The following is a 25,978-nucleotide window of genomic DNA, read 5'->3' as shown; positions in this document are numbered from 1 at the left end:
TAGTAGACAGCCCTCCCTCACATTGAGGGGTAGTTTTCAGGCAGTATACCTAGAAGCACCTCTCTTTAACCCTGCATCAGATTTTTCTTTATTTTTTTTAGATTTCTAGACTGCCCTTCTTTGAGGGCTTAAGGCTGGTCACAATATTTAATATAACCAAGGGTCAAATCATTAAATCAATCCCTTCTTTCTCCTCCTTCTGACCACTACAACAAATTCTATTATTATATCAATAAAATGTCAGTTCTAACCACAATTCCTCCCTCTATCCTTCCAGTAACAAGCAACAATAATAGATAATAAGATTCTCAGTTTAAATGAAATTCAAATTAAGGCTACGCCCTTCAATCCTTCCCTCATCTCCTTGCTGTTTGTGGGGACTATCGATGGACTCATGGGTTGGTAGACTTATAGACCTATGTCCTAAGTGGACAAGTAGTTAAAATGTCTTAATTTGCGTCACAGTGTACTACCTGGCTGGAATGGACATTTGAAATAAGTGTCAGTTATATCTCAAGGTGCCAAAATGAACTATGTACTCCCAAACACGAACAGAAAACACAGATGCCAGCCAGATGTCAATTTCCAGGACATACCTGAACATTTAGATATGTTATACATTTGTCACATGATATGACCATATATGGTCATGTTAACCCGCCCACCCCAAAAATGGCCAATGATGGGCCTTGAGGGTGTAGGAAGGGGAGGGAACCCAGGTGGACATGTACACAGCTATGCTTCCCAACTATTTTCTGCACAATCACATAACTTCTGGGGTTTCTCAAAGACTGAAGAATGTTTCAGGGGTTTCTCAACAGTAAAAATAAAATTGAGAAAGGCTGCTGTTTATTAAGCTACAGTAGATACTGATGAGATGGGAGAAACAAGATGTCTTCCTGTCCTCAGAGAAGAAAGACCCTTCTTGGTAAGTAAACAATGGGCATTCTGTCTCTAAGGTGGAAAACAACTAGGCTGGACTTTTCAGAACTCTTTCAGCCCCACCTAACCCACAGGGTGTCTGTGAGCCACTCTGAAGCTTCTTCGGGTAGTGAAAAATATAAAAACCAACTCTTCTTCTAAAAAATCTGATGATATGTAGATGCCTTGAAAATGGTACTCCTTTAGTTGCAGAAATCATGATGGCCAGTGCTGTCATCTGTCTGTGACGTGTTGTTGTTGTTAGGTGCGAAGTCGTGTCCGACCCATCGCGACCCCATAGACAATGATCCTCGAGGCCTTCCTGTCTTCTACCATTCCCCGGAGTCCATTTAAGTTTGCATCTACTGCTTCAGTGACTCCATCCAGCCACCTCATTCTCTGTCATCCCCTTCTTCTTTTGCCTGCAATTGCTCCCAGCATTAGGCTCTTCTCCAGAGAGTCCTTCCTTCTCATGAAGTGGCCAAAGTATTTGAGTTTCATCTTCAGGATCTGGCCTTCTAAGGAGCAGGCAGGGCTGATCTCCTCTAGGACTGACCAGTTTGTTCGCTTTGCAGTCCAAGGGACTTGCAAGAGTCTTCTCCAGCACCAGAGTTCAAAATCCTCAATTCTTTGACGCTTGGCCTTCCTTATGGTCCAACTTTCACAGCCATACATTGCAACTGGGAATACCATAGCCTTGACTAAATGCACTTGTCAGGATATCCCTGATCCTCAGAAGCATTCAGTCCACTTTCTTTCCTCAATACCAATGTATGAAAGCTTTCCAGGTACAGTTGTATATTTGGGTAGTCAATTGGCAGATACAATCTTTGCTGTAGTACGCTTTCAAGAGGGATGCCCTCTCAGTCTCCACATGGTCCAACCAATGTGGATGGGGAGACCACAGCAGTCTCTGACAAAGCATGTCCACAAAGACTTGAAGAGTTTCACTCAAAATGTGTAGGAGAGTAGGAAACCATGGTCTTCTTGGCCAAAAGGGGGCCACTGCTAGGATTTCCAACTGTTACTGTTTTATTTTCCAAAGAAGATCTGGAGGCCCCTGCTTGTTCAAGTAGGCTTTGGCCACCATGCTGTCAGTTCCAGTGAGAACATACAAGTGAATCACATGATCCTTGAAGTGAAGTAAGACCAGGCAGATTACCTGAAGTTCTCATAAATTTTTGAGAGAGACACCTTGAGTTGGTTTTCTGTCCAGCACCACACCCCAACCTTTTAAACTTGTGTCTGTGAATACTTGTAGTTCCTTGTTGATGGAATAGAATTTTCCCTATTTGAGGTTTCTGTCCTCGTCCACAACGTTTGACCTTAAGGAAAACTTTTATTGGTGCATCCTGTTTTCTGGCACTTTGGGACATCTAAGTTGACAATCATAAGGGCCATCAAGCTGGGGAGGTTCATGGCAGAAGATCATTTGCTTTTAATGATTGCTGCCACCAAATCGTTGGTCTTTTTGACTTTCTTGGCTGTAAGAAATAAACAATTTAGATTCATGTCTATTTGTACCCCAAGTTGCTCTAACCTCTGAGATGTGTTAAGAGAACTCTTTTGCAGATTTATCAGGAAACCAAAGCTCTGGAGGCAAATGATTATTTCTGCATGACCAGAATTGATTCCTGTCTGGATCTGATTTTCCCCTGATGCTCAGTGTTACCACAGGATTTATGATAAGCTTCGAGAATACTCTCGGGGTGGTAGACAGCCCAAATAGTAGGGCTCTGAATTGCAGACGAAAGTTCTCTACACAGAATTAAAGTTACTTGTGATGAGCTGGAAAGATAGGTCCAAGGATAAGCTTATGTAAGATCTAACAAGGTCAGGAACTCACCTGGTTGAAAAGCCTTAGAGACTTATAGTATTTCCATCTGGAACTGTGTAGGTGAAGGAACTTGTTGATGAATTTCAGATCTAGCAACACTTCCCAGTCCCTGTTTTTCTTTGGTAAAAAATATGGAATAGACACCTTGACCTTTTTCTTGATCTTTCCTTTTTCTTGATTCTATTGCTTGTATTTGTATTAGATGTTTGACAGCTTCCAGTTCTTTGTTGTTTTTGAATGTTTCACAGAGTGGGAGACATCAGAAAATGGTCCAGTGGGAGGGTGAAGAATTCTACCTTGCAACCTTGGGAGACAACTTCTGTTGCCCACAAGTCTATCTGAGGGTTGTTCCATATTTCCTTGAATAGAAGCAGATCCCCCCCAGAGCTTCCTCCAAGTTGTGTCTTGGCAGGTTTGCTTTGTCTGATATTACCTGACCTCTGAAATTTGGAGAAGAATCCATCTCTTCTAAAGATTGTTCTGGACTGAGTCCAGGAGCCTCTCTTACTGTCTTGGTAAAATCTAGGAATGCTGCATGCAAAAGTAGTAAGGCAGAAAGGGTCTGTGTTCTCTGCATCTGATGTTTCTTGAGAGCACCTTCTTATCCCTGGTCTCAATGAGGATCATATTCAGCCCATCTCCAAAAGCTCTTGTCCCTGAAAAGGGTATGCTGTGACTATATCCTCTGAGTGGTTGATGGCCTGCCAAATGAAAAGCTGTAAAATCTTTCTGGCTGCTGCCACCAAAGCCATGGTTTTGGAAGAGAAAATTATAGAGACCAAAGTTGCATCAGTTGGAAAAAAAAGTAGCTTTAAGTAACTTGTTGTCCCTTTAAGTCATTCTGTGATTCTCGTCTGGTATTATTTGAAGGATCTTTCTGATCCATACGATTGCTGTTCTGGATACAATGGATGCAGTGGTGAAAGCTCTGGTTGCCATTTCCTCATGTGCCTTTTTCAAGGAAAATCAACTTCCTTATCCATGGTATCTTTAACGTTTCCCTCTCCGTCCTCTGATAGTAATCCAGATATCTGCAGTGCAGTTACAGGTGCATCTATTAGAGGGATCTGCAAAATATCCTCAGCGTAGTTAGAAAAAGCATACCAAGTTTTGATAAATGTGAGAAATTGTCGATTAGCCATAGGCGTGGCCCCCTCTGCCTTTGTCTGCTTCTCAAAAAATGTTGGCAGATAGAATACCTTTGGAGTTATGCCCAGTCTGTGGAAGAATTCCTGATTTCTATTTGGTCTGTGAATATTCTCAGTTTATTTGTCTGTCACTGGAGATTGGTTAAGTGACTTAGCTAGTAAGTGCTGGTAATCCTGTTTTAATGAATCAGAGAGACTGCTCACACTCTTGTACTTGCTCCTCCCACTCATCAGATCGGAATTCCCTCCCTATTATTAGAGTCACCATCTGAGGATTCCTCTATCAATAAACTATATTCCTTCCACTTTTTTGTGCAGCTTTAGTAGGCTATCAAGCCCTTTTTTCAATTGGATCATCATTTTACTGATCTCTACACCTTGGGGAGGGGGAGAAAAAGAGCAGCTTGATAAGGGTCTATCTAGGGAGGGACCACACCTTTGGCAAAGATCTGAGATATCTTTTTTCATTGTTTGTTTTAGGAAGGAGAAGAATTCAGGTGATATGTTAAAGAGTCTGGTGCCACATACATTACCAGCTCATGAGGATTCCATGGAACAGTTGGAGTCTATTGTTGTTTCAGTACCCATTTGGCAGGTAGATGCCTTGAGTTGATTGGTGTTGGTACATTGGAAGCAAATAAAATGGCTGCCACAAGGATTCAGCCTTTAAGAATAAGTCTAGGGCTCCGGGGTGCTTTTTCCTCATGGTGCTTTTTTGGCTCCTCACCAGTCATAGTTCTCTCAGAATTCTCTCATCCTTGGCTATATTACAAGATGCCTGCTGTTTGTAGTGGAGAGCCAAGGCCCACTCAATATTGGCTCTTGCTTTCAGAAATTAAGAGAGTAGGCCATGATGGCTAATTTCAACAACTTGAGGAACAGAACACCATCTGAAGAATTTTATGAGCTCCAGGACTATTTCCTGAAATATGCTGAAATGTAGTTTGTGTGACCAGATGCTAAAATTTTATTTTCTATTCTATGTTAAATTAATAAAAAATCTATAAACCTAGATGTCTGTTTTGTTTTTTGTTTTTTGACTGGAAGGGAATGTGATTTTAACCTGTTTTGAGATTCCTTAAGGTAAAGGTATAAAAATACTTTTCTTCTTCTAATTTCTCATGTGGGGAGGAGCAAAAGGCTGCAAGATAAGCTAATAAAAATATTTTAAAGATGTTTATTAGATTGTTTATTGTATTTTTAGACTGCCCTCACAACAATCAAACTCAGAGTTCGATGGCATGAAACAGCCACCAGACCTTCCAACTGTCCCTTTTTTTAGAAAATGCACTTGGACAATTCTTCCTACTCTTACACTGAGGATAGCAAAGTTGACTTTGCTTTTACTTGTGTAAAATACCTAATTAAAAAAATTAATCAGACTCACATAACCAGATTTAAACTGACACTGCTACATTATCAGTTTAAATCTGGTTGTATGACTCTGATTATGGGGTCACTTTGAAGATAATTAGCCTTAAATAAGTGGTATCTCTTCTACTTTAAGATATAAACATTCACCGACTACGCTGAAAACCTGGCACAACCAAAATTAGTAACCAGAAATGAAGCTGGATATAAAATACTGGCAAATAGTATTCAAGATTATGTAGCAACACTCCTTTTAATGTCACAATTTGAAAAGCAACACTAAAAAATTTAATACGGTATAAATTCAGCATGGTTTTATGGTAGAGGTTAAAATAACATTCATTCTATTTATCACCTCTCAGCATAAATGTCTGCTTTGTTTATTAACTAAATGATGCCTCTTTTCCCTAGGTACCAGGGCAATATCAACCTGTGAACTGAATGGTGAAACCGAGAATCTTTGCTTTACGGCTTGATCTACACCTTCATTAAGAACAAGCACTTCAGTTTAAGACAGTTTTACAACATACTGATTCTATGAAGTCCGAGACAACTTAAATGTAACCACTTTAGCTTAACAAAGGTATGGATTGAATTGCCAGTTTTTATCTCCAGAATTAAAGGGTTCAATTTGGGAACTTTTCAGCCTCTGAACACATATAACAACACACTGAGTTTTGAGGCAGAATCATATCAGTTATTAACAGTTCAACTGATCAAAATACATGATATTAACTCTAAGCAAAACTCTACTCACTTTTCCTTAGATACATGGTCTCCACAGGAACACAAAAGTAGAACATTAAAAAACTTGGGTGAAAAACTCTGGAGTTGATTTGAGAATTCTTTGTGACAGTACATAAATGCTTAGGAGGGAGTATCTTAGCACCGATGTTCAGAATCCAGTGACGCTATTCCTGTTGCTATTCCACCCTTGTTTGGTCATCACATTAGTTTCACAAACTGAAGTGCCAGCTCAAGAACTGCAAAGTTAATCATAGAAGAGGAGCTCCAGCTGCTTCCCTACCATCTCTACAATACAACCAAAGAACTACTTGATTCCCACTTGAGCTGAGCCAGCATTGGTCACTTTGGGTAAAAATTTGAAGAGCACAGTTGTACCAGTTTCCAATAAGGCTCTTATGCTTTTGAAAGCTGCCAGTTTACTATACTCCCCACCAAGGTCATTTTGTTGGGAATCAAATTTAGAGGGAACAACACCATAGTGTGTGTGTTGTGGGGAGGCTAGGTTATGTTGCTAGGTTTTATTCTATTTCTCAAGTTACAGCTAACTTATGGCAACCCTCAATGTGTCTTGCCATTGCCTGACTCTGTGTAGCATCCCTGGACTTCCCTAGAAGTCTTTCACCCAAGTTGAAAACAGAACTGACACTTTTAAGCTTCTGAGATATGGCAAGATTGGGCTACTGTACTCTTTATATGTGTTTTAGTATTTCATGTGCAAAGAAAACAAACTCTGTTTGCCAGCCTTCTTGAAAAATTAGCTACAATTACCATGAACTTCTGCTCACTGATCATACTGGCAGGGACTCATGGTAACTGTAGTCCATGTACAACTGGCAAGCCACAGTTTGGCCACCCCTGCTATAGAGGTACAATAAAAAATGTCTGGGTGAGTGATTGAGACCAATATAACTATGCAACTGGCAGCATCTATTCCCTTTTACATATTTTTGCTCAATTACTTGATTGAGCAATTTCAAACAAATGCAGGCTTCTCTTGCCAAGTTTGCATGTACTGCCTCCAGTTATGCCTTGTATCTGATTTTTAAGCATGTTACCCATTTGCTCAATTGAAATTTTTCTAGTAATTTTCAACATTTCCTTGGCACGGCTCTGAAGATGGAGATGGTTCATTTTTCCTGGTATGAGAAGGCTCTTAAGCATATGTCACATTCTGTTGTACCAAGCTATTGCAGCAAAAGCAGAACTAGACTACTTAAGAAGATAGATTAAAAAATCAGAAAAGCCTATGAATTCTTTACTTTTTATCTCCTGACCCTTTCTTAATCAGTTTCCTGTTTGCATAGCTATAATTCAGCTGCAGCTGTCTGTGGATCTCTAGCTTCAACAGGCATTTCTGCTTTCCATGGCATCAGTCTGGTGCACTCCTGTTGTCCCTGAAACGAGGAAAGAAGGGACCTCTGCTTATGTGTCCCATCAAAATGTTTCACAGGCTAAGGTGTGAAAAACGCCCTCTGGTTTGTGCCCATGTCTCTAATCTCAGCTATATTAATTTTGAGAGTATCAGTAGAGATGTGTTATAGACTGCAAAATATCCAGCAGCCTTCCTAGCGCTCTCTCTCTCTCTTTCTCTCTCTCTCTCTCTTTCTCCCTCTCTTGAACACACCCCAAACCAGCATCACTAGTATGACTAGAAAAGCATTTTCCATGGTCCAGTGGTTAGACAAAAAACTACTTTAGTACATGCTTGTTTATTACACAGCAGGATTCTAAAATAAAAAATGTGCTTAACCAGTAAGTGAATTCTCACTGATATCAATCAACCATTGAACAAATCAACTTGCTGCCCACACTAGCCCAATTCTAAATACTGTACTTAGCAGCTCAAAACACAAACAAGCCAAATTCCAAATAGGGTTTCCCTTGCCTAGCACATGCACCCTAATCTGTAAAGGAAGGCCAAAACAGAAGGCAAGAGGCCAAGCACAGCAGCACGACCCTTTTAACAGGGCACTCAGTCCCCTCACCTGGCCTGCCCTGATAGCCTGTTGACCAATGGACCTGGGGTCCTCCCCCACTCACTGAGCAGTGGTTTATTTTCCACATTACACATGTTTAAGAACAAAGTTTGAATTCAGTGATACCTTTAAGACCAACAAAATTTAATTCAAGGCAAAAGCTTTTGTGTGCCTGCACACTTCTTCAGATACAGTGTGCATGCACACAAAAGCTTATACCCTGAATAAAACCTTGTTGGTCTTAAAAGTGCCATTGGACTCAAACTTTGTTCTGCTGCTTCAGACCAACATAGCTACCTACCTGAATCTATCTACATGTATTTAAATTAGTGAGATCAGGCTTTTATCCTTACTGTACTGTTTTTGTATATTTAAGATTTGATCCGATAATTTGGTCTAGTTATTTCCAAGATCCAGGAAGGCTTCCCCTCCAATGAGTTATAAAGTTATATATGTCCCACCTCCTCAGTTAGAAAAGGTGCTAACTTACTACATTCATATCCCCCTTTTTGATTACAAAGTGGTTAACAGCTGTTTAAATTTGTGCAGCAGTTTTAACCTCAGTATTTTTAGTTCTCATTTTTCATTTCTAATTCGTTATTTCATTTTTGTTTCTACCCTCAATGGTTTTCATCTTGTTAATCAAATTACATTTTTGTGTTGAGAGTTGTCACTACATTGTTGCTCTTTTTGCATCTAGTGTTTGGCATAAAATATACGTTATTTTAGTCCCCATTTCTTAATGTGTTTCAGCCCCTCCTCATCAATAGCTAAGAGAAGAAATACTGGTCTGATAGTAAAATGACAGTTCTTTGTATGGTAAGTTCTCAAGTTCCATGTCAGGATGAGAGAGCCTTAGTGTCCTCCTTAGAGAACAGCCATGCACTAGCCCATTTAATTCATTTATTTTCCTTTACTTTCCCACCTGTTGCCTTGGCATTTAAAAGAAGACAAGCTCATGGTACATCTCTTTCTTGGTGGTACCTATTAAAATACTTTTGTGTGTGTGTGCATTGCAATATGTGTTCTACCACCTCATTTACCTTTGACCTTTCAAACCCTGAAGCTGCCATGCATACTTTCTACTGTTCCCTGCAAAATTTCTCCTCTCCTTGTAAACAGCATTCAGAGCAGAAGTTATGGCCAGTCAATTTCATAACTTTGAAGACCTGAAATGGGTTAAATCAGGGGTAGTCAACCTGTGGTCCTCCAGATGTCCATGGACTACAATTCCCATGAGCCCCTGACAGCAAACGCTGGCAGGGGCTCATGGGAATTGTAGTCCATGGACATCTGGAGGACCACAGGTTGACTACCTCTGGGTTAAATAACTAGTTTTTAAAGTACACTTTTGCACTCTTTGTCTTCCTGTGTTTTGCTTACAGAGATGGTGCTTCCATAAGTGAGCTATTTGAAATGCATCATTTGCTGCAAGAACATCAAGAGAATTCAAAATACTTTGCAGACTTTGAGTCCTGTTTTTGAGAGAGGATGATCTATTTTCTGTGAATGTTGTTTTATGATTAACAATATGGTGAATTTCAAGTCCTGAGTAGGTGATATCATGCTCCAAATATCAATACTTAACAAAGGTGTTGATTGAGACAATATCATTAATTAATCCCTATTAGTTGTGCAAACCTTTCCAGCACCAACGACAGTGTGCTGTACAGTGATTCTGGAGGTAAACACGCCAAGAACAATTTCCAGACTCCCACTCTGCCAAACAATGCACTGAAAATACAAATCTTGGCATCTTTTTAGCATAATAGAATCTGCCAAAACTCTGCCAAGGAATCTCAAAATGATGACGAATTTTCTCCTGTCACTTCAAGTAAACGCTTTGCTCCATTTGGGCAAATGCTAATGCTGCCTCTTTATTGCTCTTGCTCAGCCTTCAGAGGTTAATGCAAATTCAAGGACCTTTGTCCTTCTCTACCACCAAGTTAATAAGCAACAAACTCAATCCATAGGGTGTTGATTTAATGGCACTTGCTAGCATGTTTTATGGCTTCTCCTCTTGGCTCTACATCAAGCTTTACAATCTCTAAGCAGCATAAATTAGCAGTCCCCCACATGTACCTTTTGGTAAAAGGTAAGACACAATATAAAACAGGCCCTACACCCTCTTATAATAAAATCATGTGTATTGACAACAAAAATGTATTCCTATCTTTGTTTTTACATAACCTAGTCATGCCAATGTGTTATTCCATCGATTGGTATGATTGTGGTAACTCCCGTAAACTGGCAGGATGGTGACAAACTTCTATTTGGTTTAGTTTAAAGAAACCAGGTGTTTATGCACTACCCCTACAGAGATCCTAGGCCACAACTCCCATCCCTCATCATGTGAAATGATTTTGCTACAGTGAGAATGATTCCCCTTGCAAGAGAAGACTGAGGAGTAGGAATCGAGCTGTTCAGCCTTTTTACAAAGTCATTTCTTGTCCCCGCAGTTACCACTGAGTTATTTGTTCTCTTAGGAAACTAAAAAGTATGACATGGTACACATGGCCTCTCCTTCCTTTCATACTCAATTCCTCATCCTTGTGCTCATTAGACAATTCCTATTTTTTATTTCATCATAGTTATATTTGAGAAGGTTCAAACCCTTAATTTCTTAACTTGGAAGGCTAGTAGTGAAGGTTTGAGAGGCAGGCCTCTATATAATATTGTTCTATTTTAACATCCAGCTGCAAATGCAAAGACTCTCAGAGGAAAGCAGAAAAGGGCAGTGCATATTACTGTAGCAAACTTTTAGGATTCCTATCTCTTGCCATAAAATCTCTTGCCATGAAAACACTACACAAAGAAACTCTACTTGTCTTTCAGGATTAAATGAGTAAGAGAAGTCTAGAGGCAATTTAGATGGTTACAGAGGGGAGAAATATAGATTGGTGTCCTAGGGTCATGGAATGCCAAAAATACAGGCTGTGTTGTTATCATGTAAAATTTAACTTAAGCAAGCAAAGTACAATGATCATTCACAACAGCCATAATAGAGAGCACTGTCCTCTTGGCTTTGTCAGTCTGATTGACACTTGAAATAGATGAGGAATCTCAAGTCTTTGTTCTTTGGTTCTTGCAAAATGCAGTCAGAGGTTTTGAATTCTAATTCAGCGATTTCTTGCTGCAAATTACATTTGCTGGAGCACAGTGACTTGAAAGTCAGTAACAGTGTGCTGTTACATTCTCACTAACTAGTTTCTGAATAGTGCCATTTTTAGTTTCAAATTTTTGTTAATTGCGACTAAACTGTTTCATCCTGTATATTTGTTGGTTCTTATATGCTGCTTTTCTCGACCAGAAGTCTCAAAGTGGCTTACAATCGCCTTCTCTTTCCTCTCCCCACAACAGACATCCTGTGAGGTAGGTGAGACTGAGAGAGCCTTCATATTACAGCTCAGTCAGAACAGCTTTATCAGTGCCGTGGCAAGCCCAAGGTCACCCACCCAGGGGTGTGTGGTGGAGCGGGGAATCATACCCAACTCGCCAGATTAGAAGTCGGCTTTCCTAGACACTACGCCAAGCTGGCTATACCAAACTGAATAGAAAATGATCTGTTGGAAGCCACAGACTAAGGCAAATAGCAAAACCCCTGAACACATAGAGGAAGCTCTAAGATTTCACATTTCATACACAAAGGATGAGGGAGGATTCCATCTTTACTCTAAGAAGTAGTCATGAGCACATGAAATGTTCTCTCACTAGGCAATGAACCCTAAATGCACTAACATATGTTTGTTTGTTTATTGTGCTTGTATTGCTTGAAACTTCAAGAATGATAGTGCCTATCTATTATTACTATAGGAATATATAAGAGCCATGGTTTAGAGGACTGAATTTTTTTTCATATTTTTTTCTCCTTGCTCAGTCTGCTGTGATTGCATATGCATTGTACAATTTTTATTTTCTAATTAAATTTATTTTCATTTTTATATGGCCAGTCAGATTTCTGTGACCCTGTTCATTCCATGCATATGAACAGTAGAAGGGGAAGGAGGAAGAAGTTACCCCTACTCTCCTAGAATGTTCAACTCAGAAAGCCTGGTCCACTTAGCAACACGTGGAGAAAGAGATGGACACGCAAAAACAAAGGTCATTGACCATTTATGCACTGGGAACTTCACTGCCCCAGCTCCTGTGCAGGAGCACAAATCGGGGGCAGATGAGGTGCACCAGGCCAAATGCTCCCCCATGTGGGTGCAGGAAGAGGTGGGGCAACCTGCCACAATTAAAATTCCAGCCTGCAGCCCAGCATGAAACCTCCAGTGCGTATATGGTCAATGAAGCAGCAGAAGGCACCTGAGCAGCATTAACCTTTAAGCAGGAACACTAGAAGACAACAGGTCACCTGGTGGCAGCAGAAGTACCCAGAGGGAGAACGAACCAGAGTATGAAGGGAGAAACCATGCTAGACAGGAGATGGCTAAGTAACTTTCTTGCTGCCAAACTAGGCAAAAATGAGTGTTTGCAAGCCCCATTTTTCCACAGACAGGCTTGTGGATGGAATGCTGTTAAGGATGGTTTGCTGTGACACACTAATATGGATATCCCTCAGGAAGAACTAAGCAGGTCTGAAAAACCATTTACTATAAGAGTCCCCACTTCCAAGAGGAGGAGGATTTTACAGCAGCGACCTACATTCCCTCCATAAACAGTACCAGTGACTCTCACATTTAATATCCAATTGCTTTATACCAAGTTATTTATGGACTCTTATTACTTCATTAAATCTGCTTGAAATTGTCATCCTATGTAATTTTGTTATAGAGTAAAATATTGTGAGGCATTTCTTATTCATTTAACCTTATTTACAGAGCTGGGAAGCAGAATAAGCACAAAGCCCCCCCCCCCCCTCCCCAATAACAACACCTCTCTGTACTGAGCGAAGGGGTGCCATTTGAGTCTGCACATATATGAAGATCCCACATCATCATTAAAATGTAGGTCACAAAATGATCTGCCTCCTGGATTTCAGAATTAGCCTTCTGCTCTCTTGATATGTGTGTTCCCCGCAGAGAGCAAAATCACTCCCCAGATGGGTTCTGAGCATGACAGAGCCAAAGCTTGGCTGCAATAATGAAAAAAAAATCAATCATTCATAGATGACAGACAAAATCAACATGGAACTTCAGTGGTGACTGTGTGGCACAAACCTCGATTTGAATGGTTCAGGATAAAGTAGCAGAGCTGAGCTCTTGCTGACTGAGTGAACTAAATTTACTGTACTCTGTGTGACTTTTCTACTTCACTGGAAAAAGCAAAGCAGAAGTGAATGTCAAAAACTGTCACTCAAGACAATTCCAGCTCCTATCAACCATTATAGACAATGAAGTCCAAACCTTTAAGAGGATCTGAACGCATGCTCTGATTTGTAAAGACACAATCACATCTGTTTTCTGTCAAATGGGAAATCCATTTTTCTATTTAAAAAAAAAACAACCTGGCAGAAAACACTGCATACATAGAGCTTTGTGGAACAATAGCTCTATGTTCCCTTATTGATTTCCTTCCCTCTTCACAGCTTGAAGGGAGATTGGGTATGGGTAACTTCAAACAAAGCAACATTTAGCCAAGTTGGAGTGCAACCTGCCACTGGATTATGGAAATATTGTCAGTATATTTTTAAGGTGGTAACTACAGGCACTAGAGGTGGGCACAAGCTGGAAAAAACAGAGGTTTATGGGTATTTGCAGGTCAGGGGCATCATGAACCTCGAACTTAAATGAACCCCATTGTCAGTCCTTATGAAGTAGGCTGCCTCCCAGTGTGCTAAAAGGTAAAGGTATCCCCTGTGCAAGCACCGGGTCATGTCTGACCCTTGGGGTGACACCCTCTAGCGTTTTCATGGCAAACTCAATACAAGGTGGCCTAGCCAGTGCCTTCCCCAGTCATTACAATTTACCCCCCAGCAAGTACTCATTTTACCGACCTTGGAAGGATGGAAGGCTGTCAACCTTGAGCTGGCTGCTGGGATCGAACTCCCAACCTCATGGACAGACAGCTTCAGACAGCATTTCTGCTGCTTACCACTCTGCGCCACAAGAGGCCCAGTATGCTAGAGATGCCAAATTCACCATGGAGCCCACTGAGTGCATTACCTCATTGTGGACATGATTTCTGATTGATCACCACCTATCTCCCCTTTGCTGATGGAAAGTAGTCACCCACCAACTCCCTACATTATACCTTTAGTGGGATGTCATCACCCACATACCTCTTCTGGGATGAACAAACTTCTGGGTGGGTTAGCCAGGAAATAGACAGGCTTCGTAGGCTTCTGGGTAGGTGTGCTGGGAGAAAGAAGGTCTTAGTAGACTTATGGGTGGGTACAATGGGAGATAGGCATAGTGGAGTCCAGGGTAGGTGTGCTGGGAGATAGATGGGCATGGTAGACTCCTAGTTTGCAATCTGGGAGACATATCTTTGGGATGGGCATGTTCAGAGATGGACTTTGTGGCTGAAATACTTTTTATCCAAGATAAAAGAATACTGCAACAGAAGATGAAAGCAAGAAAAACAATAATAACAATGCTAATAATAACTTTCTTTTATAGCCTCCCCTTCCTTGTTGGATCCAGGTGGGTAACAACAGAAAGGACATGAATGGTATGAAGGGGGACTGACCTTATTTATGTCTATAGAAGGCTGCTTCCTCAAGGGAAGGCGTTTTGGCAAAGGTATTTTGGCTTTGAGGAAGGAAGGATCGTGCTGTGATTTTTTGTTTCCAGCATTTTTGGGGATTGAATACTTTCCTGCCTTCTGATATAAGGCTGGCAGGGTACTTGTGCTCAATACAGAATTGATTCCTATTAGGCACGAGAGTCCCACATTGGAGCCAGAAACTACACCCATGAAGAAAATGTGAAATCACTCCCAAAATTCAGGACAGAACCCAAGAAAATGGCACCACATGTCAATCACCAGGGTTGATTTGGCTCATATGGCTATGTGCGTATCCCCCACCTCCCTAACTGCCCTATGTGCATCCTTCCAAAAGCCATGCACCTGATTGATAAGGATGACCTTGGCATATAGAGGGAGCATACCGTTCTTTGGTTGAGGGCTGGATAGAATCATAGAGTTGGAAGGGACTTTCAGGGTAATCTAGTCCAACCTCCTGTAAAATGCAGGAACACACAACTATCTGCCCACCCAATTTCATGCCCAAGTGATCCCTTTACCCAAAATCTCCAGAATCCAACCTGGCCTGGAGGAAATTCACCTATCATTCCACAGTTGCAATCAGCAATCCCCCTGGTATGCAAGGAAGGGCCACAAGAGATAAACACTGGCACATTCCTTCCTGCCCACCCACTCACAATCTGCCTAAGCTCAGAGCTCTTCTGGCAGGCCTATGGTTGAGCAGTGAAACAGAGAGGGCAAACAGGTCCCAAACTAACCGGAAATGAGATCCAAGGAGCAGGTTGCAGGTGAAGAAGTAAAGATCCATATATGTGAGATCCAAGAAGTACTTGATTTATTCAAAACAAGAACAAGCCAAAATGGGTTCCAGATTTTAACCTCCATTTTCCACAGACTTCCTCAGTGGCTAGTTCCTAAGTTAACTCAAAATGTTTAATAAAGTAACTTATTCATAATGCGATCGCATGTGACCACTTGAGGTCTACAGGGTTGCTGCTCCCATAAGCAAGAATGGGAGGGATTCTACTAGTTGATGCAGATGCCTGTAAAGTCAAGATGGGTATAGAAGAACCCCACAACCCTCTTCCTGGACTATCAGCATTTCTGCTGCACAAGAGACACACATGGGAAAGCTAACTCCAACCCCACAAATCGCTGAGCCCACAAAAGGAGAAAGCCTCTATGGCCCATTATGAACGGAGTGGAAGGTCTGCATTCGGGGTGGAATGGCGGCGGCTAAAATCACCAATTATGCACGCTGCAGGTGGCAACCGGGCGCAGAGTCAATGTATGCCGCCGAAAAAGCCACGTTAGCGAGATGCAGAAGAAAGTGGAGCTTCCCGGGACCAGGGCACAGCCAGAAGCGGCTCCGGATTAGCCGCGTGCATAATCGGATACTCTGAGGTTTTGCCGCCGTTGCGTTCTGTCCCATGCGTAAGCGGTTTGCTTCGCTTCTTCCTCCTCCGCATTCTCCATGCCGCCATTTCAGCGGCCGTGCATAATAGGCCTATATGAGCTCATGTACTCATAGGGTACAGCAGGACTTCACCAAGTGTGGTTTTGGGTTGCAACAGCTATTATAGTGAAAAATAACCAACATTTATTACCTTGATCCCGCCACCCCCCGGTTTGGCACCATAGTTTCATTAGGCTGCTAGTACTTCAGCCCCATTCTTACACATGATCACAGTATTAATGGCCAAACATATCAGGCTATGTAATGGTGTCAGTGAAAGCAAATGAAGGCAACTCAGACTGAGGGCAACTCAAGCCAACAGGAGCCACACAGCAGATAGGCTAATATCATGGTACTATGAATGAGGATGGTACATCCCAATCACATGAAGATGGTTCTGATGACATAGAAAAGTAGCTAGGTAAGTATTGACAAAGCAAATGAACAGGTGAACTTTACTACAAATAGTTCAGAACAGCTTTCTGACATTGACAAAAATGCTCATAAAAACTCTAGAAGTCAACCAAGTGCAGTTCCAGATTGATATTGCCATAGTTGAATCCTAGACACACCACCAGATGCCACTAGGAGATCTCATGAGTAAAGGATATGGTAAAAAATAATTTAATTAAATAAAGCCTCAGCTATATAAAGTTAAATAAAAACACAATGTATTTGCAGGCAAGGTCTCTAAATTCTCCACAACTTTTCATTACATTTCTCATTATTGTTTATTTGAAACATTTTACACTGCCTTTTCATCCAATCTAATGTTCCTAAAAGAAAACCATTAAAATGATCTTTTATGATACATATGATGCCAACAATTAAACAAGCACTAAAACAGGATGGAGGTTCAGTGATAGAAGGCCAGACCTCACCTATTAGGAGAAAACAATGATCAAGGGGGACAGACAAATGGAAAGGAAATTCCTAATTTTAGATATGCATAATGTCTGGAATACAATAATTACTGGAGCCTAGTCCATTTACAATGTAGTCCTCTACACAATTACACCATTAATTTCAGTGGACTTAGACTGGAGTAACTCTGCATAGGATTGGACTATCAAGTTATCTAATGGCAGTCTAACCTTTGACGAGGGGAAATACTGGCTATGCCACACCAAAATGTATGTCCGTCTAATTTATACCACTGGGTAGTAAGTAATTTATCAGAGGGCCACATCTGCTATTCAGCAAGTGTGGATAGGTCAGCAACACTGGCTGCTGCAGAATTTCAACACATGGCATGCAGCTAAGCTTCTCTCACCAGTTTTCCTTGGCTCACTTATGAACAGGGACCGGCATTCTTATCAGTAAAGGGAGCGCTTAAAAGTTCTATGCCTGTATCTTGAGGCAACGGTGAGAGAGATGTTGATCACAGTGCAGTTAGTATCCAACAAATAATCAACACAGTGGGAAAGGGCTAATATAAGAGCATAATGCACACCTCACTTTATATACTATCTAAATTTATTGAGCACACTGAAAGGTATATACTATTTTGCACTACTGGACATCAATATTATTGTACTACTGCACATAAAAAGACATATTTCCATCACTTGACAATGGACTAAATCATAAATCCCAATCTGCTAAGATGCCTTGGAAACTAGGTGCCTTGGAATACTCAACCTTGGGCTGTAAACAATTAAAGTTGGAGAGTTGTAGATAGCATGAATTGATTGAAGTTAAGAGGTAGTAGAAAGCTTCCCATGTTTTTCAAGTTTTCTGCTACCTCTTAACTTCAGTCAATTCATGTTATCTTCAACTCTAATTGTTTGCAGCACAAGGCTGTTTATTTGTTGTATCCTGAAGCATACCTTTCAGCCCTGGCCTAGTGGAACACTCTGCCTAATAAGATCATGGCCCTGTGGGACCTTAATCAGTTCCATGGGGCCTGTAAGATGGAGCTGTTCTGCCAGGACTATAGTTGAAGCCAATAAATAATGCCAGAATACGCTGGCCTCCCTGCCTAAACCTTCATCCATTAGATACTCACCAAGAACTTCATAGGTTTAGTTTAGTTTACTTAGTATAACTTCCTGTGAGGAGACAGAGGGGGCTTGTTGGTTGGTTTGCATTTTTTAAATTTTAAACTTAAAAATTTAAATGTTATAATTCGATTGTATTTATACTCTATGTTCAATGTATCTGAATTTTAATTTTATATTGAATCTTCTTGTGATCCACCCTGAGCCCCCAGGGAAGTGGAAAATTAAAATTAAAGTATAGATGAGGTGGATGGTAAGGGAGAATTCTTGGAACAGGAAGCCTCAAGGGCTCATTCAAGTCCATGGGCTACCAGGTGCCTATTCTTAATTTAGATGTGTTTGTATTCAACCCAACTTCCTGTCTTCTTTTCAGCTTTTTCCTTGGAAAGACACATATTTACTCTACTGAACTATGACAAGTTACATTTGTAAATCACTTCAAATTTATATTTACCCGAACACCCAATTTTTGAAATGGCCTAGAACTAACATACAAGGTGGTATTGGGGTGTTTTGATGTTTATGGGGGGAGGGCAAATCACACAGCTCCTCCTTTTGAATTAAGGGGGAAATACAGTTTGGATAATACTTTTCTAAGAAGGAATATTCACAGTGTTATAGAACTACCAAGCAATGTGGCAGTATAACAAAGCTGGCACAATGAAATGTTTCTTTCATAGATAGCTTGGAAATCTGGACCTGAAGAAAGACAACTTTTATCTCAAATGGCAACCCTAGAGTGCAAGATGCACAGGAGAGATGTGAGGGGTAAAGAGATGCAACCATATGCTTACCCTTTGACCCCTCTGGTTTGCAGGCAGCATCTGTGAGCTCACTGAAAGGATTCTGGTGAGGACTGTTTATCTCTAATGACGCCAAAGGTGTATAACAGCTGGCTTCTGCAGGTTGCAGGCCAGTCGCCAACTATAATGAGAAATGCCCACTGCACTGAGAGATAAGTGAAAAGTATGACACTGGCAATTTTTATGGATGTTGAAGAATTGCAGCAATACAATTCCTCCCTTCTCAGTGACAAGCCAAACAATGACCAAGGTGTAAAAGGGAGGTTAGTAATGGGATTCTGTGGAGCTGAGACACGAAATACGTATAGCATTAACCTTTATAAGCAGCAGGGCCAGAGAAAAACATTTGGTTGCATTTCATTACTGGCTGGCTTGTGGTACATGTTGCATATGGAACATATATTTCTCTCTATTTCTCTCATTCTTTTCCTAACAAGCGAGTGTCATAAGTTTTCTGAGATCCAATCTCTACTCTTCCAAAAGACTAGGTTAAAAGCAGTTAAAAAAACTATTTAGATAGTCGCTTCAGAATTCTGTACAAAATGTTATCCTTGGAACCTTAAACCATTTTTCTGTGCTCCATAGATATATAAAGATTTAAAAAAAAATCTGCCATGAGTTCTATTATAGAGGAGCAGATTCCAAAGTAGATATCTTGAAAGACAAGCATAGGAAAAGTATTGCGGTGATTGTAATATTAGTATTATTGTTATTTATTAAACCCCCTTTCAATGCATGTAAATTCTGCATCTATAATGAGGCAGCAATCTGAGTGACAATTGTTGACAATTACTTGCAATTCCAAATAAAAGATTTCAGAGTGTTTTTCTCCAGAGGGAGAAAAGGAAGAAGGGGGGGGGGCGGGATGATGAAACACATTTCCAACTAGCCTCATTCTCATTGGTCTGCAAAATCAAACTCTCACTTTGTAAATCCAGAAGTAAATCCAAAAGTAACAAAAGGGGGCAGAATGTTACTCATTCTGCTTATTAAACGAAAAGCCCTTTGATTTCCTCTTAGAACCCACACTGCAGAACACCTAGAGCACGTACACAGCTGTTCGTGGAGTTCTTTGAAGTACTCATTACATTTAAAAAAGCATTTTACAGCCTACCATTTTTTATTGTAAGCACTATCTGTTATTTGCCTCTAAAATGGTTCACATTTAAATAAAAAAGGGCTTCTTCAATACACATACACCTACTTCTCAGTGTAGTCATCATAACCTCTATATCTGAAACAAAGACAAGGAAATTTCCATTCCTTTGAGCTCTTTTGCCCAAAGTGCACCTTAGTAGCAATTCAAAGGGATGGAATTCAGGCTGCTCTTCCATCCTGTACTTTACATAAATGAATGTACTTCTTTATTTTTCAGCACTGGAGATATTTATGTGAAATGTTTTCAAAAAAGCAATGTTATTTCTGCATATATTTCCATTAAAACAAGTCTACGACCTATTGAAGCACAGCTTTCGAACTGAAAACTAAAATAAGCATATTACTTATTGCTGGATCCACATTGCAGAGGTGCCAAGACTTGACAATGTCAGGTAAAACCACAAATAATCTTCATTTGAAACAATTAAGTACCAACTAAAACATGTTTACAGAACATGTTCTCGTGTCCAAGAACACAATTGTTCCCCCCCTCTCCCACTCCCATTCAAACATCAACTGCAGTTAGATGGGGGGGGGGGGCACTTTGCTTTCTGGATTTGTGTTCAGAGAATATATGCTTGCAAAAATTGCTGGTTGTAAAATGTCCACTGTGTTTTTCTTTACTCTGCTAAGTGTCATATACACTGATGGTACAATACAAATAGGAAATAATACATTTTAGTAAGGACTCACAGATACTAGCAGTTCTCCAACATTTCTCACATGTTTCAACAGCATAGTAAATGCTGTTGTAATTGGCCCAATGATCATGTGCATTTGATAGTAAGTAAGACACCTGCAGCACTTCTTTAAAGAAATACATCTCTTATTATGCTTGGGATTCTGATAGCTGCATCTTTCGTCTCAAGTGCTGGATCTAGATCCAGTACTAGGCTACCATCCATGCAACATCTTTTCCTGATCAGGAAAGGGATATATGCATGGAACCATTGCTAGTTTGGGGCTGATCTGTTTCAAAGGTATTGCTTGTTAGAATTAAGCTCACTGCAGCTCCAATTATACTGTGTATGTACACACATGTAACACCATTATATTCATACTAGAATTAAAGCCCATTTTAATAAGGAATAAAATGGGTGCTAGGACCCCCGTACCAGGGGAAGTCTTCGCAGGGCACCGCGAGGCGGCTGCTGGGGCCGGCAGAAGGCTGGAGCGCACCCCCTCCCCCCAGCAGCTACCTGGAGGCTTGTGCCGGCCCCAGGAGCAGCCTTGGCGCAGCGAGGCTGCTCCCGGGGCTGGCAGAAGGGCGCCCGCGACTCCCACGGCCCCGCCCCCCCACCCACCTGGCCCAGACTTGTGTGCTTCTTCCGGCCCCAGGAAGAGCCAGGAGAATTAAAGCGGTGAGGCTCTTCCCGGGGCCGGGAGCAGGCCACAGCTGTCCCCCCACGCACCCGGCCGAGACCTGCGGGCCTCCCCCGGCCCCGGGAAGAGCCTCAGCGCATCGCAGACGCGGCGAGGTTCTTCCCGGGGCCAGAAGGCCAGGGCCGCCCCCCCCCACACCCAGCCGAGACCTGCGGGCTTCTCCCGGCCGCTGGAGCTCCTGCGGCCGGGAGAAGCCGGAGAGGCCCCGATCTCACCCCAGAGCATGGCTGGGGCTTCTCCCAGGCCGCTCCAGTAGCCCGGGAGAATCAGGAGGAGGAGCAGGCCGGTCAGAGGACTCACCGCATCGGCTGGCAGTTCAGTCTATGCGGTGATTCCCCAGCCAGGCGAAGCAGCCAATGGGGAGCCACGCCCCCGGGATGGACACTCAGAGGGCCCAATCAGGAGCCGCTTTGCGGCTCCTGATTGGGCCCTCCAAGTTTTTATCCCGGACAGGGCCCGCCCTAACTCCTCCCAGGCAGCCCTTACTCGATTATTTTAAAGATTTAAAGCGGTTTAAAGATATGCACATAGTATTTCATTTTTAAAAAATGCATTTTCTATACCACAAAAACTTAGAAGATTCTCTATTCAATTTTATGCTGTACCTCTAAGTCTCTTCTATGCTGCATTTATTTCCCCTACTGTAGCAGTTCACAGATTTTATTTTCTACAGGACTTCTAATTTTATATCAACTTTTATTTATACTAGTCTTTTATGAAACCCCAAATTTAAAACCCAACATAAACATGGCACATATAAAGTAGGAGATAGTTATTATCAACCTGATGTAGGAGACCAAAAAAGGATAACTAAAATAAATCTTGGGGTTCTGTTGCCAAGACTTAGTGACGTTTTCAGCCATACAAAGAGCACATTAAGAAATAATTTTCAGAACATGATATCCAACAAGAACTTGAGAGAGCGTTATACTGGAAATGTGCCTCAACAAATGCTATTATTATCTTGTACCAGTTCAGTTTCCCAGGATTGCATCGTGACTTCTGAGCAGATTTAGGAGTGATTAAGTTTACTGTGCACAAAAGCCAGCTATTTGGCAAACTGTCAACACAGCGTAATTGATATTTTAATTACACTACTAATACATACATGCCGCTGTTCCCAATGAACCTCCTCATTGGTGTTAGACAAACAGCTTATTTACGGCTCTGATTATTGCTCCAAAGACATTTTGCATTTATAATCAGTAATATTTTAAACTCCTACAGAAAAAAGAACCAAATTGTTTTGCAAATGCCTAATGGCAGGAAACGCCAAGCACAATGTAAACTAGAATGATTGTTCCACTTGACATATGTTCTATAGATGAGGCACTAGGCAACAATATCTATATTCACAGCACTCTACAGATGATTAGTTTACACTGATCAAACTGTACACAGAAAGTCTGCTCTTTTTTTACATTTAGAAGACTAAAAGCAGAATGCTGGGCAGGGAAAAAAATTGGGCGCGAAGAGTAACAGGAATGATCACTGACTTAGAGTGATTCATGTATGATAGAAGATTGAAAGGAATGATTGAAGCAATCCTTAGTTGGTATCCATCAACACTGTGGAACTGAGGACATTAATTCGCCAGACATATGGCACCCCTTTGCATCACAAATGTGCAAATCTAGAAAACGAGAGACAGAGAGCAACTTATCAGGGCAGCTGATGAACGATGTTCATGTTCATCCTCACAATCTTCATTGTTATGATAAAAACTAGTGCTGTGAACCTTTTTACCATCCTCCTGCTTTGTCTCTTACTTATCAACTGCAAAGTGTTATAGGCCAGATGTTGGTGTACATTCCCATTGCTGAGATTCCCATAAACATCCAAGCATGTGCAAGTTGACTCATTGTGGCAGAATGTGAATAGAGATGAGCATCCACATTAAATTCTGTTTTGCCTAGTCGTGTATAAGGTGGATCAGGATGAAAGGTGTTAGTGGGGGATGCAAACACAATGCATCATGGTTGAGTGCCATGTGTACATGTTCTATCATTATTGTATCACACAGCCAAGTTTCAATGTTGAATCTCCTGAAGCGCTAGAACTCTATTTTCCCCTAAATTCTAGCCCACTGTCTTGTTCTTCAAGGACTGTGTACACTGTAGCATAATTCTCATCACATGACTACTTAGCCAGCTGTCCCCAAAGTTCCAAAGCTGATTCCTTAGTCTGAGTAGTTTGTCTCACTGGAGATGAAGCTACCTAGTTCAGTGTCCAATTCCCACATTGCCTTGTGGAGTCTGCCCTCCTGCCTTTCTTGGACTGTGCTACATGTCTCTGCCCCTTTCAATCTTTATCCTTTCACTGGGTTAAACTGTTTGCCTCTGACCATCAGACTCTGACCATCAGATGCTGCAAGAAATGGAGCAATGCTTTCCCCAAAGGGAAAAGCAGTTCCTTTGGGACTGAAATTGTGTTCTCACTTTATTCAGCACTGGAGGAGTTTTGTTTGCCCTATGTCAGACGGTCATATCTGACTGATAGGTGGGGTTGTAACATTTTAATATTCACTTAAATATTTCTAATTGGCTGGGATGATGTAGATTATAGGAAAAAATGCCAGTGACCATTAAGGTAGGTAAGGTAATGCCACTAAACAAGGCAATTGCTGTCAGGGTGTATATTTTATTCTGTTTTTACTGATTTTATTGTGGGGTTATGATGTTACTGCCATGAGCTGGCTGCCCCAAGATGGCAGGCTATGAATTAAATAAATAAAATTAAAATTAAGTAACTAAGTTGAATGATTAAGGATGCTTCCAAGTTTTGTCTACTGATGCACCAAATCTTCATGCTCAGCTATTGTTGAAGGAAAAAGTAATGTTATTGAATGTCATTGTCATGGCTGATGGGAATCAGAAGACCTCCCAGAATAAAGATTGGACAATAAATACAGGCATGGTGTGGCTCTGTTGAGCTAGGAAACATGCGTCCCAGAAATCAAGGTGATATCTTCACATACACAGACAGTTGGGGAAGAACAATCATACTGCTCTGAATCCTTTATGTGGTGCCTTAGGGTGCAGTTCTCTCCCCAATGTTATTCAACATCTTTATGAGTCCTCTCGTACAACTGGTAGAGAGGCATGGGCTTGGGCGCCACCAGTATGTGGATGACACTCAGCACTACCAGATAATGAGTAGCTAGCCAAATACTGCCCCGAATACACTGGTTGGTGATTGGAGGCCATGACAGAGTGGCTACAGAAGAGATAGCTGTAACTCAATCTCAAGAAGATGGAGGTTCTATCACTGGGGAGGAAAGGGCCAGAATAGGAAGTGTGTCTCCCATGTCTTGACAGAATGCAGTTGACAACTTTGCATTCTGGAATTTCAGAGTAATCTTTGATGTTTCCTTTACAATGGAAATTCAGATCATGAACATAGCATGCCAGGTGTTCTTCCATCTCTACTAGGTAAAGCTACTAGTGCCCTATCTGATCCCAGAAAACCTAACCACAGTCAACCATGCAATTGTCACCTCCAGGCTAGATTACTGTAACTCACTCTATGCAGGCCTACCCTTAGCCTTGACCCAAAATCTACAGCTGGTACAGAATGCAACTGAGGATACCAGAGAGGGCTCATAAACAACCTACCCTCCAGTAGCTGCGCTGGTTGCTGAATGAATTCCAGATCAAGCTTAAGGATTTCGTTTTAGTCTAAGGTCATACGCAGTCTGGTCTCTGTGTATCTAAGGGGCCACCTCTCCCAGTATGCCCACAGGGTACCACCAATATGTCGATGTTTGCAGATCTTAAGATATTCAAAATAAGTGTGTCTGGCAACAACCAGGGTCAGAACTCTTTTGGCCATGGCCCCAGCTGGATGGAACAAGCTGCCAGTTAAGATATGGCCCTGAGTTCTGCAGGCTTTTGGGTGAGGCCAAAACAAGATAAAATAGCCAAGAAAAGCTATGGGGAATGAAATTGGGGTCACAGTGGATGGGCAGGTAGTTGTGAGTTCCTGCACTGTGCATGGGGTTGGACTAGATGGCCCTGCAGGTCTCTTCTCATGGTCCTATGATTCTATGAAATCACTTGTCAGGCACAGGATAATACAGTTTTATGATCATAAGCTACCAAGTCTTAAGAATAAAGTTGATGACCTCTTCTATCACTGGTTAGTTCTCACCAGGTCCCTCATTGTCCTCTACTCCATTTATCTTCATAAGAACCTTGTCAGGCAGGTTTGGCTACAAGAGACTGACTGGTTCAAGGTCATCCAGAGAAATTATTAGCTGATTGGGAATTGGACCTACATCTCCCAGATCCATCTGCCATCTTAAACTCTGTGTGATGCTGGCTCTCTCAGTATTTAACTAATCAGGGTTACAAGACATTGCAGAGAAGCTTATATACACAAAGAATAGGTCATTCTGTATTGATGTTTTTCTTAACCCCAGGGCTGCATATCTCACTATAAAAATGCAACAAGCAGATAGCAGTAAGTAAACATTCTCTCGTGAGGGAAATAGTGATCAATGTGGCAAAAATGTAACACAACATGGGG

General features: G+C 41.4%; 1 protein-coding gene across 5 annotated transcripts in view; it reads right to left on the bottom strand.

Annotated features, from left to right (window-relative positions):
- Positions 1–25,978, bottom strand: part of TOX2 (TOX high mobility group box family member 2) — a 298,443-nt gene that overhangs the window by 99,575 nt on the left and 172,890 nt on the right. The window lies entirely within an intron of this gene.

Source organism: Paroedura picta, chromosome 4 (assembly GCF_049243985.1).
Source record: "Paroedura picta isolate Pp20150507F chromosome 4, Ppicta_v3.0, whole genome shotgun sequence".
NCBI lineage: Eukaryota > Metazoa > Chordata > Lepidosauria > Squamata > Gekkonidae > Paroedura > Paroedura picta.
The sequence above is the reverse complement of the archived record's forward strand: the minus strand, read 5'-3'. Positions and strand labels throughout refer to the sequence as shown.